Here is a 15791-nt window from a genome sequence, read left to right on the forward strand (position 1 = left end):
CTAAATCAGAAGTGAAAGTCATGGAGCGTATAACAATGATAGTGATAAATAACAAATATCATATCTAGTCACATCAGTGGCGTAATAATAAGAGTACCGTACATTCATGATCCACATTTAATAGGTATTAAGTGGATAGATAAATAAATATATGTAAACCACGATATAGACATATTGTATGCATTGGAAAAGACAAAATGATATAATATAACAACTATCATGTGTACAATGTACATATTATCCCTATCAAATTTATTTGTGTAGGTAATGAAAACAGTGAAGATAGTGTCCATGAATATGTACGAATATGCCAAAAGGCGATGAATCACTGGACCAGGGTTTCGAACTTCAGAAGTTGGACTTGGAGAACGACCAAAAGGTAAAACAATAGCGGGTCCATCACGAAATTGAACAAAAATCAGCCAGAATAGAAAAAAGGTCACTAAAATGAGAATAACACATAGTTAAAAACACACACTAAAAAGTGTCACAAGGATACAGTAATGGACAAAGGATTATAAAAACAGAGCAAAGGAGAGACATTCATTAAGTCCATATGGATGGACTGTCTGGAGCTGCCATATCCATTTGGATTCAAGTTGGGCAAGTCGCTTGGAAAGATTGCCACCCCTAATGTCAATGTTTAGGGCATCAATGCCCCTGACTTTAAGCTGGGTGGCATCACAAGCGTGATGGTCCTTGAAGTGGCGTGGAATGGTCTTTAAAGTAGTGGAGTCTTCTTGTGTGCATGCTGCCTGGATCCCCAATACATGCTCCCTAACCCTCACCTTAAATTGACGCGTAGTGAGGCCAACGTATATCAAATCACAAGGGCAAGTAGCATAGTAGATGACATACCTTGTGGTACAAGTAATACGTTGGCAGATAGAATAGGTTTTAGAACCACTGAAGTTAGAAAAAGAACTACTACGTAATATGTTTGGACATGCCACGCAATTCCCGCATGGAACACAGCCAACCTTAGGGGTAAACATATTCAAAAATGTAGTCGACTTGTCTGCAGAATAGTGGCTATCCACCAAATGATCCTTAAGATTTTTTGCACGTCGGAACGATATGGCAGGCTGATCTGTCAAAAATTTCTTGATAATAGGATCTATCTGTAAAATAGGCCACGCTTTCTTTAGTGCCAGACGTACAGCATCAGATCTGGAACTAAATGTCGTCACAAATCTGACCGTCTGACTAGTGTTGACAGAGCTGGTCAGATGGGAACGATATAATAGTTCCTGGCGAGAAGTGTATTTCGCCCTGTTGTAAGCCTTCTTAATACATCTGCGGCTATATCCGCGCTCCAAGAAGCGTTGACGTAGTATCTCTGCTTGCCTAACAAAGTCAATGTCTGTAGAGCAGATCCTACGGAGTCTTAAAAATTGGCCTACTGGGACAGCTCGAATGGTATGTTTGGGATGACTGGAGGATGCATGCAAAACTAGGTTAGTGGAAGTTGTCTTCCTGTAGATGCTGGTCTGCAACACCCCAGCACAATCCCTCCTAATGGTAACATCAAGGAAATCCAAAGATTTGGTATTATAGATAAAAGTAAGGTGAGGAGTAAGGAGGAGGAGGAGGATGATGGGGATGATTACTTAGGGGAGGAGGATGCATCTCGTGGGGCAAGTGAAAATGTTGGCGTGGCAAGGTCTGGTACAGGGTTTGTGCGTGACTGGAGGGATGTGGATTTGCCAGAAAGTGCTCCTCCACCCAGCACTCGCAGTGCATCATTGACACTGGGAACATTGGCCCACATGTCAGATTATGCCTTGCAGATCCTAAAAAGGGACCCCCGCATTGCTAAAATGATGAACGATGACGACTACTGGTTGGCCAGCATCCTGGATCCACGCTATAAAGGCGAATTCCAAAACATCATGCCACAGGAGAACCTTGACCTAATATTGGCTAACAAACAAGCAACTCTGGTAAACAGGTTGGTTGAGGCATTCCCAGCACACAGCAGCGGTGGTGGTTCTCACACGAGCCGTAGGGGCCGGGGGCAGCTTGGAAGAGATGTTCGTGGTGCACACATCAGAAGTGGTGTTGGAGAAAGGAGTTTCATGATCATGTTGTGGACTGATTTTTCAAGTCCCGCTCAAACGACTGGTAATACTGCATCGATGGAAAGTGACAGGAGACAGCACTTGTCAACTATGGTTACAAACTACTTTTCCTCCCATGTCGATGTTCTCCCTCACAGGTCATTCCCCTTTGACTATTGGGCCGCTAAACTGGACACCTGACCTGAATTGGCACAATATGCATTACAGGAGCTCGCTTGCCCAGCTGCAAGTGTGCTATCGGAAAGAGTCTTCAGTGCTGCTGGATCAATCCTGACAGAAAAAAGGACCCGTCTGTTGACCCAAAATGTGGATGATCTAACCTTCATTAAAATGAACCATGCATGGGTTCCCAAGGATTTTGTCCCACCTTCCCCTGATGACACATAGGTTGACAGAAAAATGGCTTGCTTTGGTCCTCCTCTCCCTGTGACTTGACCAATTTCGCCTTTTGCATCAGCTGAATGTCCAACATCAACATATGCCACTTTGTAAACCTCCCTAACTGGGCTGGCTCCCCCCCCCCCCCATGACTGGGGTCATCACCTAGCGCACGCAACCGTGCGAGTGCCGTTGCCCTGGACAGGTGGGTAGGCCGACTCTTGGTCGCGGGCACTGGCACAGGGTCCCTCATAGTGCAATCAAGTGTCTCTGACGGTGGGGGTGCACACCCGCCGTCAGACACACCGCCGTACTATGAGGGGCCTAGTGCCAGTACTGACGCCCACGAGTGGGCCCCCCTTGCTTGGGCAGGGCCCCAGCATTTGCAATCTTTACCTCTCCCTGCTCCTCCGCTGTGTAGTCTGGGCTGTCAAATCCATACTGGGCCTGACACCGTCTGAGCCTGCCTCCTGATCTATAGACATATATTTTTAATGTGTAAACTATGCTATCCATACATGTTATCCGGGGATACGGTACCCTTTGTCACCTTTGTGCAATCACGTGTAATCCATACTGGGCCTGAGAACGGCTGGCGAGCTGTTAAGCAAGCTACAGCACCTGTGGTTTGCACACGTAAGTTTTTCTTTTTTTCAGGAATGACGGTTAGGCCTAATTCCAGAACTGCGGTTGACCTGCACTTACTGGGAAATCATCGTTCGCGGGTAATAATTGTAATCCCAGATCCCCATCACTAACGGTGTTCAGCGGGTTATCTGCACCTGTAAGCAGCACACGATGGCCCTTTCAGTGTAGCGCGCATGCAGCCACGGACATGTAAGGCCATGACACACCAGTTATTGGCCAATCTCGTGTGCCAGAGTCTCGCGTGTCCCTCTAGTAAGCTGGACGCGGACCGCGGGGGCATGACGGAGTCTCGTTCGTTAACGGAATTAAGCTTGCAATGTGTGCATCTTTTCGGTTGCTGGATGGTTGAGGTTGCCCATGTTGAGTCCAATTACGCCGCAGGCTCCACTCCTGGTGGTGCCCTTCTGGACATTCCTTTAAGGTTCAGCTTTGCAACCATACTGCCCACGTGAAACAAACACTTTGCCTTCTTGGACGCTGTTTGGAGGGTCGTGACTCGTGGGAATAACGCCGCCCAATCAGCTAACCTGCTAGAGAGATCCTTCGTTGCTCCCAAGCATGACATCACACTCCTTAGGAGGAAGGTAATGCCACTGTGGCGACCGTACTCCTGGGGGCGCCACACGTGCACTGATGCCCAGCCACTGCTCGATGATTTTGCTGGTACATTGACCCAGACCACTACATTCCCCTCGCACTCTACACAGCCTGAATCTCACCCTGATGAAACTCAGGTTACCCTTCCCATATACTGTTCCACCTTACACGGTGACAAAGAGGAAGCTGCAGATGAAAGTGCAGGTTCGGCGCACCCGCCGTCAGACACACCGCCGTACTATCAGGGGCCCTGTGCCAGTGCCGTCGCCAACGAGTGGGCCCCCCCTGCTTGCTCAGGATCACAGCACTTGCAAGGTTGAAATACTTACCTCTCCCTGCTCCACTGCCATGACGTCTTCTGCGTTTCCTGACACTGATATTCTGATCAGAGAGCGCAATGACATCACGTCTGTACGCCCTCTGCCTAAACAGCCAAGTGCAGTGAGATGGAAGATGGGGACGACAAGGAGTCCAGACTAGTACAGGGATTCCCTAGCGAGGAGACTTATTTCATTGTTTTCAATGTTGGGACAGCAATTTTTGGGGAGCACTATACTCTGGAGAATGATAGATGGGGCCCACCATACTCTGGAACATTCCAAAGGTGGCCATCAGACACTGGAGCAGCATTTACAGGGCCCATTATACACTAGAGCATTAGAAATGGGGCCCATTATGTATGGAGCATTATTTGGGCCCATAAGACAGTGGAGCTTCATCCGTGGGGACCAACATATACTGTAGCATTATGTGGAGCTCATCATATACTGCTTCAAACATTATATGGGACCAATGATTCTGTATGGAGAAATAGATGGGCCTCATTACTCTGTATAGTGCACTAAGCGCTGGCCATAATACTGTATGGAGTAATATATTGTCCGTTTTTGGAGCTATTGGAGAATTTAAAATGGATATCAGTCATGAGATGTAAAAAGTGAAGTATTTTTCATTGTAGTATACCGCTATTTCTCTGCCGTATCGGAGCATCATGAGTTGTGGTATGTGTAAAGGGGCACTCTTTGGCCCAGGGCACATGAAAACCTGTAGCCAGCCCTACCCCCCCCACAACTTTAGCCAAATAACCCCCATTTTTCAATGCGTAACTAGTATTATGAAGTAAATAAAGGGTGACAAGCTTCAGTAATAAGAATTTATGCTTTTGGCATTCAAATGGGCACTGTAATTGTGTTTCCTGTCCTCTCACTGCTGACTTTTCCTCCCCATTGACTTACATTGGGTTTCGTGTTTCAGTCGGACCCCCGACTTTTACCTATAGTCGGCTGATTTCGTTTGACCCGACAATTGCGAAAGTCTGGTTTCGCGAGACCCAACTCGACCCGAAAAAAGGCAAAGTCGCTCATCTCTACTCTGGACCCCCAGCTTTTTCTCCTTAACATTTTCCCACCTTCCCTAATAAAAAAAACTACTAGGCTCCTCTTACACATCTTGACGGCTGCCAGATGTTTGGTGACGTCCCATTAGAAGCAATCTTCTCCCCCATCTACACTTGACTTATATGCCAGAATTATTAAAGATGTTAGAAATTTTGAATACCACGCAGACTGCGTAACGGCACGATTGATAGATTTGATTCTATCTGGTTTCCTTGGGACTCTTTTTGGTCCTCAATAAATACAGGAACCTGATTCTCAAGACTATATAGCCACTCCTGGTCTCCCCTTTCTGATTTTCAGATACCCCCCACCCTTGTTAATGTCCTGTCTTGTGTCTGTTTGGTTGGTCCTCCACTTTTGAGTATACCGATTTATGTATACAATGGTTGAACATTCTGCTGGTATATCATTCGTTATAATGCCACCTAATATAATGTCGGAAACATCCTGCTAGCTCATTGATTTGACAATTTATTGTTTGACACTGTTTTTCTATAAGAGAATGTCAATATTCATGTTATATGTTAATCACTTTGGAAGTGTTTATTTTCAATAAAAATTGACAATTTAACCCCTTCATGACCCAGCCTATTTTGACCTTAATGACCTGGCCATTTTTTGCAATTCTGACCAGTGTCCCTTTGAGGTAATAACTCAGGAACGCATCCCAGCGATTCTGAGACTGTTTTTTCGTGACATATTGGGCTTCATGTTAGTGGTAAATTTAGGTCGATAATTTTTGCGTTTATTTGTGGAAAAATCAGAAATTTGGCGAAAATTTTGAAAATTTCGCAATTTTCAAATTTTGAATTGTTATTCTGTTAAACCAGAGAGGCATGTGACACAAAATAGTTACTAAATAACATTTCCCTCGTGTCTACTTTACATCAGCACAATTTTGGAAACAAATATTTTTTTTGTTAGGAAGTTATAAGTTAAAAGTTGACCAGCGATTTCTCATTTTTACAACAAAATGTACAAAACCATTTTTTTTAGGGGCCACCTCACATTTGAAGTCACTTTGAGGGGTCTATATAGCAGAAAATACCCAAAAGTGACACCATTCTAAAAACTGCACCCCTCAAGCTACTCAAAACTACATTCTAGAAGATAATTAACCCTTCAGGCGCTTCACAGGAACTAAAGCAACGTGGAAGGAAAAAATGGACATTTTAATTTTTCCAACACAAATTTTCTTTTAGCATCATTTTTTTTCATTTTCACATGGGCAACAGGATAAAATGGATCCTAAAATTTGTTGGGCAATTTCTCCTGAGTACACCGATACCTCATATGTGATCATAAACCACTGTTTAGGCGCACAGCAGGGCTCAGAAGGGAAGGAGCACATTTGACTTTTTGAATGGAAAATATGCTGGAATATTTAGCGCTTGCCATGTCGCGTTTGGAGAGCCCGTGTGCGCCTAAACATTGGAGCTCCTCCACAAGTGACCCCATTTTGGAAGCTAGACCCCCCAAGGAACTTATCTGGATGCATAGTGATCACTTTGAACCCCCAGGTGCTTCACAAATTAATCCGTTAAAGTACTTTTTTTTTTTTTTTTTTTCACAAAAATTATCTTTTAGCCTCAGTTTTTTCATTTTCACATGGGCAACAGGATAAAATGGATCCTAAAATTTGTTGGGCAATTTCTGCTGAGCACACCAATACCTCATATGTGGTCATAAACCACTGTTTGGGTGTACGGCAGGGCCCGGAAGGGAAGGAGCACCATTTGACTTTTTGAATGGAAAATTAGCTCCAATCGTTAGCGGACACCATGTCGCGTTTGGAGAGCTCCTGTGTGCCTAAACTTTGGAGCTCCCCCAAAAAATGATCCCATTTTGGAAACTAGACCCCCTAAGGAACTTATCAAGATGCATAGCGAGCACTTTTAACCCCCAGGTGCTTCACAGAAGTTTATAACGCAGAGCCGTGAAAATAAAAAATATTTTTTTTTCCTAAAAAAAATATTTTTTATTCCACAATTTTTTTATTTTCACAAGGGTTACAGGAGAAATTGGACCCCAAAAGTTGTTGTACAGTTTGTCCTTAGTACGCTAGTACCCCATATGTGGGGGGGAACCACTGTTTGGGCACACGTCGGGGCTCGGAAGGGAAGTGGTGACATTTTGAAATGCTGACTTTGATGGCATGGTCTGCGGGCATCATGTTACATTTGCAGAGCCCCTGTGTGCCTAAACAGTGGAAACCCCCCACAAGTGACCCCATTTTGGAAACTAGACCCCCAAGGAACATATCCAGATGTGTGGTGAGCACCTTGAACCCCCAGGTGCTTCACAGAAGTTTATAACTCAGAGCCGTGAAAATAAAAAATCATTTTTTTCCTCAAAAAATGGATTTTTTAGCTCGCAATTTTTTTATTTTCACAAGGGTAACAGGAGAAATTGGACCCCAAAAGTTGTTGACAAGTTTATCCTGAGTACGCTGGTACCCCATATGTGGGGAGGAACCATTGTTTGGGCACATGTCAGGGCTCAGAATGGAAGTAGTGACGTTTTGAAATGCAGACTTTGATGGAATAGTCTGCAGTCGTCATTAAGTTTGCAGAGCCCCTGATGTGCCTAAACAGTGGAAACCCCCCACAAGTGACCCCATTTTGGAAGCTAGACCCCCCCAAGGAACTTATGTAGATGTGTTGTGAGCACTTTGAACCCCCAAGTGCTTCACAGAAGTTTATAATGCAGAGACGTGAAAATGAAAAAATCATTTTTTTCCACAAAAAAATTTTTGAGCCCCCAATTATTTATTTTCCCAAGGGTAACAGGAGAAATTAGTCCCCAAAAGTTGTTGTGCAATTTTTCCTGAGTACGCTGATACCCCATATGTTGGGGTAAACCACTGTTTGGGCACACGTCGGGGCTTGGAAGGGAGGGAGCACCGTTTTGACTTTTTGAACGCGAAATTGGCTGGAATCAATGGTTGCACCATGTCGTGTTTGGAGACCCCCTGATGTGCCTAAACAGTGGAAACCCCACAATTCTAACTTCAACCCTAACCCCAACACATCCCTAACCCCAACACACCCCTAACCCTAATTCCAACCCTAATCCCAACCCTAACCATAACCCTAACCACAACACACCCCTAACCCTAGTTCCAACCCTAACCCTAATTCCAACCCTAACCCTAATTCCAACCCTAACCCTAATTCCAACCCTAACCCTAATTCCAACCCTAACCCTAATTCCAACCCTAACCCTAATTCCAACCCTAACCCTCTTTCCAACCCTAACCCTCTTTCCAACCCTAACCCTCTTTCCAACCCTAACCCTCTTTCTAACCCTAACCCTCTTTCCAACCCTAACCCTCTCTCCAACCCTAATCCTCTCTCCAACCCTAATCCTCTCTCCAACCCTAATCCTCTCTCCAACCCTAATCCTCTCTCCAACCCTAATCCTCTCTCCAACCCTTACCCTCTCTCCAACCCTTACCCTCTCTCCAACCCTTACCCTCTCTCCAACCCTTACCCTGTCTCCAACCCTAACCCTCTCTCCAACCCTAACCCTAATGGAAAAATAAAAATATTTTCTTTATTTTATTAGTTGTGCCTACCTATGGGGGTGATAATCGGGGGGTTTATTTACTTTTTATTTCATTTTGATCACTGTGAGAGTGATCAAAATGAAAGAATGGAATCTGCAGCCGGCAGATTCGGGCGGGCGCACTGCGCATGCGCCCGCCATTTTCCAAGATGGCGGCGCCCACGATCCTGACCCGCGGGACACCGGGAGCGACGGGGACTTAGGAGGTACCAGGGGGGGTGAGGGGGGGGATCGGAAGCTGGCGGGGAGCGGAGGGAATGGGAGGGGGGGAGCAGATGATGACAGTGGCAGCAGATCGCCGCTGTAATTCAGTGGCGGGGGGGCAATTGCCGGTGGGGGGGGTCGGATCGGTGTCTCCAGCCATGTCCTATGCTACAGCAGCATCGGCCATGGCTGGATTGTAATATTTCATCAATTTTCATTGATGAAATATTACTATCGCTCTGATTGGCTGTTTCACTTTTAACAGCCAATCAGAGCGATCGTAGCCATGTGGGGGCGAAGCCACGCCCCCTGTGGTGAATTACAAAGCCCCCTGTATCTGCTGGTCAGGTGACCTTTCATTGACCCCGGTCACCCAACCCGTAGGGGGGCTTTGAAGTCATGACACAGGGTATGCGTCATGGGTCGGATTGGCACCAACTTTCATGACGCATACGCTGTGTCACAGGTCGGGAACCGGTTAAAAAAATGCTTACTGTACCCCTAAATGAATTCCTCAAGAAGTTTAGTTTCCAAAATGGGGTCACTTGTGCGGAATTCTGCTGTTTTGGCATCTCAGGGCCTCGTTACATTGAGGATGCCATGTCACATTTATTACAGCCAAAATGGAGCTCCTGAATTCAGTTGTTGGCGCTCTTTCTCTCCTGAGCCATACCATGTGCCCAAACTGTAGTTTTCCATCACATATTGAGTATCGGCGTACTTAGTAGAAATTGCTCAACAAATTGCATTGTCCATTTTTTTCCTTTTCCCGTTGTGAAAATGACAAATTTATGGCAAAAGCTACATTTTTGTGGGAAAAATGCTTTTTCTTTTTTTTTTCATTTTTGCAGCTCAACATTATAAAATTCGGTGAAGCACCTGTGAGTTTCACATGCTCACTACACCTATAGATAAGTTCCTTGAGGGGTGTAATTTCCATAATGGGTCACTTGTGGAGGTTTTCCACTGTTTAGGCACATCAGGGGCTCTGCAAACGCCACATGGCATCTGCTATCTATTCTAGCCAATTTATAACTCCAAATGTCAAAAGGTGCTCCTTCCTTTCTGAGCCCTGCTGTGCACCCAAACAGTAGTTTTCCACCATATATGGGGTATAGGCGTCCATACAGTATAATGCACCCAATAGTCCTCTGTATAGTATAGTGCACCCCATACTCTATACAGTATAATGCAACCTATAGTCCTTTGTTTGGTATAATGCACCCCATAGTCCATACAGTACAGTGCACCTCATAGTCCTCCACACAGTATAATACACTCTATAGTTCATACAACATAATACAATGCATGGTCCATACAGCATAATGCACCCCATAGTTTATACAATATCATGCACCCACAGTCCTCTGTATATTATGATGTCCCCCACAGGCTATACAGCATAATGCACTCAATAATCCATACAGTATAATTTATCCCATTTTCCTCTGCATAGTATAATGCACCCCATAATCTATACAGCATAATGTTCCAGATAGTCCATACAGAATATTGCACTCAATAATCCACACAGAGTAATGCAGCCTATAGTCCATACAGTGTAACACACCCCATAGTCCATACAGTATAATGCATCCTATAGTCCTAAAAGCAATGTGAGAATTCCTTTTTTGTTCTTACAATTTCTCCTCGCTTGGAATTTTTTTATGTTTTCCTGTACACTATGTGGTGAAATGAATGGTGTCATTAAAAGTACAACATCTCCCCCAAAAATGAAGCCCTCATATTGCTATGTGGACAGAAAAATAAAAAAGTTGTGCGTTTGGGAAAAGTGGAGGAAGAAACAAAGACGCAAAAATGAAAATTGATCTTGTTAAGGGGCTTAAATAATGACTTTACAGGGAGCAAGAAAGCAGATGACAATTACTCTCTTCCATTAGACGATCTAGTGAACATGTTACACATCACACTTCTCTCATCACATGACTTTAGTATCATCATTATTACATGGGGTTTTCACTGCTGCCATTTCACAAACATCAGTTAATAAATGGAATAACATGACAACTTCCCCAAATAACACTCATTGGAGTAAAGAGGGAAACTACAAAGATAGAGATAAAAGTCATACACTGCATCTCCTTATAACATTACTAGAATGCGCTGTCCATATAAATTTAGCGCCGCATGCATCATGTGTCTCAGCCATCAACCAATAACATCGCAGGATTTGAATTCAAAGAAAGAAACAAAACGTCAGTTGGTGCCAGTCTGCGATTGCTCTATTAGAGAAGAGACCGCCTCCTTATTGATTCCTAGAAGCGACACTTTTTGCATTTATACCCAGATCGTTACCTGCTGATTGGGAGAGACAGCCGCCACCGGCCGCTCTACAGAGGTGAGAATCATTGTGTGAGGAGTAAACTGCCGACTTATCTCATCCTGGATACTGACAGTTGGGATCTATACTGGAAGCAACACATAGAAAAAAGGAAATGATTTCACCATAAAGACCCAAATATAGATAACGGGGTGATAACGGATAAATGGGATAAAATATGGGGATTCTGAGAAAATATTTACAATGTGGATAATGATGTGTAAAGATTAATCTGAAAAATACGGGGCCACATATTTCTCCTAGAAACTCCCAGATCTAATATTTAGAAGTGCATGGCCATTATTAGCCTGTATATAATAGTTCTATATTAAATATAGTGGAGATATGGAGAATATGTTACTGGCTCATCAGTTACTATACAGGGAGGTAGCGGATATATGCAGAGGTTTATATGGCGGGTCACAGTGCGGTCAGTATAGTGTAGATATGTGTAGTCTTCTCTTACCATAGGACATAAAATCAATCTCGTTAGACATAGATTGATTATATATACATTTTTTTTTAAAGCTCCACTCCAGCGGTTCTCTTTAGTGCTCCGCAGGAGTGGTGCCTTATATGTGATTCTCCTGGCCCCTGCCTCATCCTCATCTCTCGCTACTTTAATCCTTTTCCAGTGTTGTTCCTATCAGTCTCTGGTGAAAAGTGACCTACCATCAGCTCCAGTGTTTCATGGAGCGGCGCAAAGGTCACTTTTCAATACATCTGCATGAGAGCCTAGTTCTGGCGTTCATAGAGTTGCATTGAGATCTTACAAAAAATGGTGGGGGGAAAAAGAGGCGCAATAGTGCCCTATCACTAGTGACACTTGAAGTATGAGCGGTATAATACAGTTCCACTCACCTATACCAGTTGTGTCACCCACAACTGGCTTGAGAGCATATCACAGAATCAGCTGCTGCAGGATCTCCACCAACCACTCACACGTGGAAAAACCTTCAGAAAGTTGTGGGAAGCAGGGTGTGTTGCAGTCCGCGCTGCCGAGATTGACAAATCACCTGGGAAACAAGATGTTGTAGCAGTGTACTCCTTTATTTCCTCCTACACGTTTCAGCGCCCTTCCTGGCACCTTCCTCAGGGATATCCCACAACTTTCTGCATTGAGATCTTGTGACATAACTTCTCACTTGCAGCCAGTCAGAAGTTACGGGCACAAGATGGCACCACAGGACCAGAGCACCGTCGGTATAAGAACGTGGTCAGGCGGCTTACATTTAAAGCGCCACTCCAGCAGTACAAACAAAACACGAGTGGCGCTTTAAGTAGAAAATAGGGTTTGCTTTGTTTAGTAGCTACAGCGCCACTTCTGTCAGTGGGTTATGTTGGGTATTACAACTAAATACCAATCAAGTCAATAAAGCTGCAATACTGCAACACATGTAATGCAGGCCGTGGTAGTTATGTTTTTGGTTACACATTAGGCTGATAGCATTACTCTACTAGAGATCCTATAGAAAGCGCCATCCTCTGCATACTCAGGTTTTCGTTTTTCTGTATGGTAGTTTCCAGGAAGAAGAGTAAAAATGGCCATGAGGAAGCGGAAGAGAGAACTGATCGCCCACTATGAAGAGGAGTGGTAAGTAGATGAGGTTCCATCACTGCGGTCATTACAATCCATACACTTACACCGGAAAGTCCATAGTGACCATTACACACCACCACTACATATTTATCCCATGTACAGCTCCAAACTAATGTCAGATCCCCATGAGGAGAACACCCATCAGGATGTGACTTATGTGTAGCCACAGTACGGCCATGAGCGTGAGGCCTAATACTATAATATCTACCTCTTCTATTACAGCTCACGGTCTGCCGCCCAGGAAGAGGCCAAGAGGAGGAAGACAGAAGAGGACATCCCCCAGCCGGAAGAGCGGGCAGCTTTCACCGCACTCCTTGGTAAGACTCATTGCACCTTCCAAGGTTTCCAGACACAAAGTTTTAGATTATATGACATGTATTTCTATATTAATCTATTTTATGTGTATTATGGTGGAGAAACATGTAGGGAAGTGTTCTCCCTCCTCCTCTTATAATCCCACCTAGTATGATACAGAAGACACTATGTGGTGAGCAGTGTCGGGGCTTTGGTGTCACCTCAATACTGATGGCATGTCTTTAGGACAATTCTTCAGTATCTGATCAGTGATGAGCCATCCTGAGGATAATCCATCATTGATGAGGAGCCCTACAACCCCATTAATTTAGAATTAATAGCATTAAAAAGGTTTTCATTACAAAGTTTATAGTGAAATAAGTCTATTTTCCTCATTTTTGTAGAAGAAGAACACATCAGGTCTTTTCTAGCCAGGGACAGCTGTCTTAAGATTTCGGACAAGGTATTATTGTAGTGAAGGATAAGAAATCCTCCAGATCTGAGAAGATCCATCATAGGGAAATAAAGGGCTTATTCTTATGTAATAGTGGCCAGATATGACCAAACCTAGGAATCTACTGACAGATATGTGCTGTGTTATATATCCCTCTAACTCGGCTTCTCCTCCCTCCAGTATCTCCTCGCCATGGTCGTCGCTTACTTCAGGAGAGCAGGACTGCCATCTTCAGAATATGGAACCTTCTTCTTTCCAGCTCTGTGAGTCTCTTTTATTATTACACATTCACGTCTATAAATAACATTGTTTTATTTTATTGTAAAACCAAAATCTCTTTTCTGCCACTCGGCTAAATACATGATAATGGCATTTGTTGTTGTTGTCTGTATTTTCTTCTGAAGTGGATTGTAATTTATCTGGTTTCATTTCTCTTCCCTCCAAGTTTTTTAGCCAACCAGTTTGAGGAAGATGATGTGCGATATCGACAGGAGATCTACCGCTGGGCCCTTGGACGGAAGTGGAGGATGAAGAAGGACCGACTGCTACAATGCCGCAATGTTCTGCTCACCAGGATGGGATTCCGGGCTTGGGTGGATCGGGACACGTGTGATCTGGTGAGCAATAGAAGCAATAATAATATAAAGCTGATCTGTAAATAGATATCACAATATAAACAGTATGCTTACATAAATCCCTTAGACCTGATGGGGTGCTTGTACTTACTCTGAAAAGCCACGTCGAAATGGTTGTGTAATCCTGATATTAGGCAGAGCATTTTATGAGTGCAGCCATAGCTGGACTCATGACATGTTTGTTTTAATGTCAAGCAAGAAAACTTTAATAAGTGATTATAAAGTCATTCTGCCATGGATTTTCAGTCATCACACCAGTATCATCAGGTCTAAAATATATGCAAATTGGATTATGATTAATGGTGACATATGCCCTTTACACTCTGATTATAATCACTTATTTTATTCTAGATCATGGCAGAAGACCCTGACCACTGGGCATGGAAGAGAGAGAGGAATATCCACTGATGCCTGGAAACAGAGCTGCAGGACCTACAAGTAGAAGAACATGGCTGGAAGGGGAACGTGGCTGACGGTCCTAGAAGAACAGATAGAAGACGTGACGGATGAAGAACTGGAGATAGTAGAGAAGTATGCTGGTATGGTGTACAGGGGATATAGACTAGATTCCTTGATAGGGCGTTGATCCAGGGAGCTAGTCTGATTGCCGTATGTGGAGTCGGGAAGGAATTTTTTTCCCCACTGTGGAGCTGTTTGCCACATGGGTTTTTTTTGCCTTCCTCTGGATCAACATGTTAGGCTGTAGGTTGAACTAGATGGACTTAAAGTCTCCCTTCAACCTCAAATACTATGTTACTATGCTACTATGCTGAATAGTCACACACCGAAAAAGCCCACCCCACTGTACATAGGCAACATACAGACACCCCATATACTGTACTCATAGACACACTATATACTTTACACATAATTGTTATTTTTTCACACGTGTATATTATAGTAGTGACCTCCCTTAGTATGCCCAGAGGAAGGGCAGTAGTACAGCAGCCATGGTTTCCCTACAGGTTTCCAACACTGGGGTTTTTTCCTGTCCTTAGTGTTGCTGTATGCTCTTTGTGAGTGATGGAAGGTAACCAGCATATAATAAATAATAATAATATAATAAATATGTAATTTAATAAATATATAATATAAATGTATAATATATTAATATATATTAAATATATAATAAATATATAATAAATACTAATAATAGTATAATTAAATATATAATATAATAAATATATGTTAAATAAATATATATATATATATATATATATATATATATAATAATTATAATATAATATATAATAAAGCATATAATAGACTTCCAACTATTTAAAATTTCCATTATGTGTCTGAGTCTTTATTTTATACTTTTTATGCGTGGACAGGACCACCATCAGAGCATTACTGCCCTCACTGTTGTGAGGGACCCAGTGAGTAGAAGAACAAGAGGGGGATCCCCGTCTCAGTCTGTGCCCCCCCCGTCTTGTGCTTTTGCTCACTGGTCTCCAGGGTATAATAAATGAAACTGAAGAAAAAATTGATTGCTGATGGGACGCCCACACGGCTCCCAGGGCAATGGGGTACTCGGTACCAGGCCGGTGGATCACGGGGAGGTGTCACAGTAGCGGTGACCAGGTCCATGGCCC

General features: G+C 43.6%; 1 protein-coding gene across 3 annotated transcripts in view; it reads left to right on the forward strand.

The window, feature by feature from the left end:
• LOC141088284 (man(5)GlcNAc(2)-PP-dolichol translocation protein RFT1-like) overlaps positions 1-15407 on the forward strand; it is a 59393-nt gene extending 43986 nt beyond the window's left edge. For 2 of the 3 annotated variants that reach the window (XM_073574300.1, XM_073574298.1), the window contains 6 exons: positions 265-379; positions 12734-12807; positions 13036-13130; positions 13742-13824; positions 14007-14178; positions 14548-15407. The gene's annotated coding sequence lies outside the window, so the exon portion shown is untranslated. The remainder of the gene's footprint in view (positions 1-264; positions 380-12733; positions 12808-13035; positions 13131-13741; positions 13825-14006; positions 14179-14547) is intronic. The other variant, XM_073574299.1, reaches the window with a different exon arrangement.
• Positions 15408-15791: the final 384 nt, after the last annotated feature.

The sequence above is a fragment of the Dendrobates tinctorius genome, unplaced genomic scaffold (assembly GCF_039654945.1).
Source record: "Dendrobates tinctorius isolate UK_male_01 unplaced genomic scaffold, ASM3965494v1 ptg000038l, whole genome shotgun sequence".
Taxonomy (NCBI): Eukaryota; Metazoa; Chordata; class Amphibia; order Anura; family Dendrobatidae; genus Dendrobates; species Dendrobates tinctorius.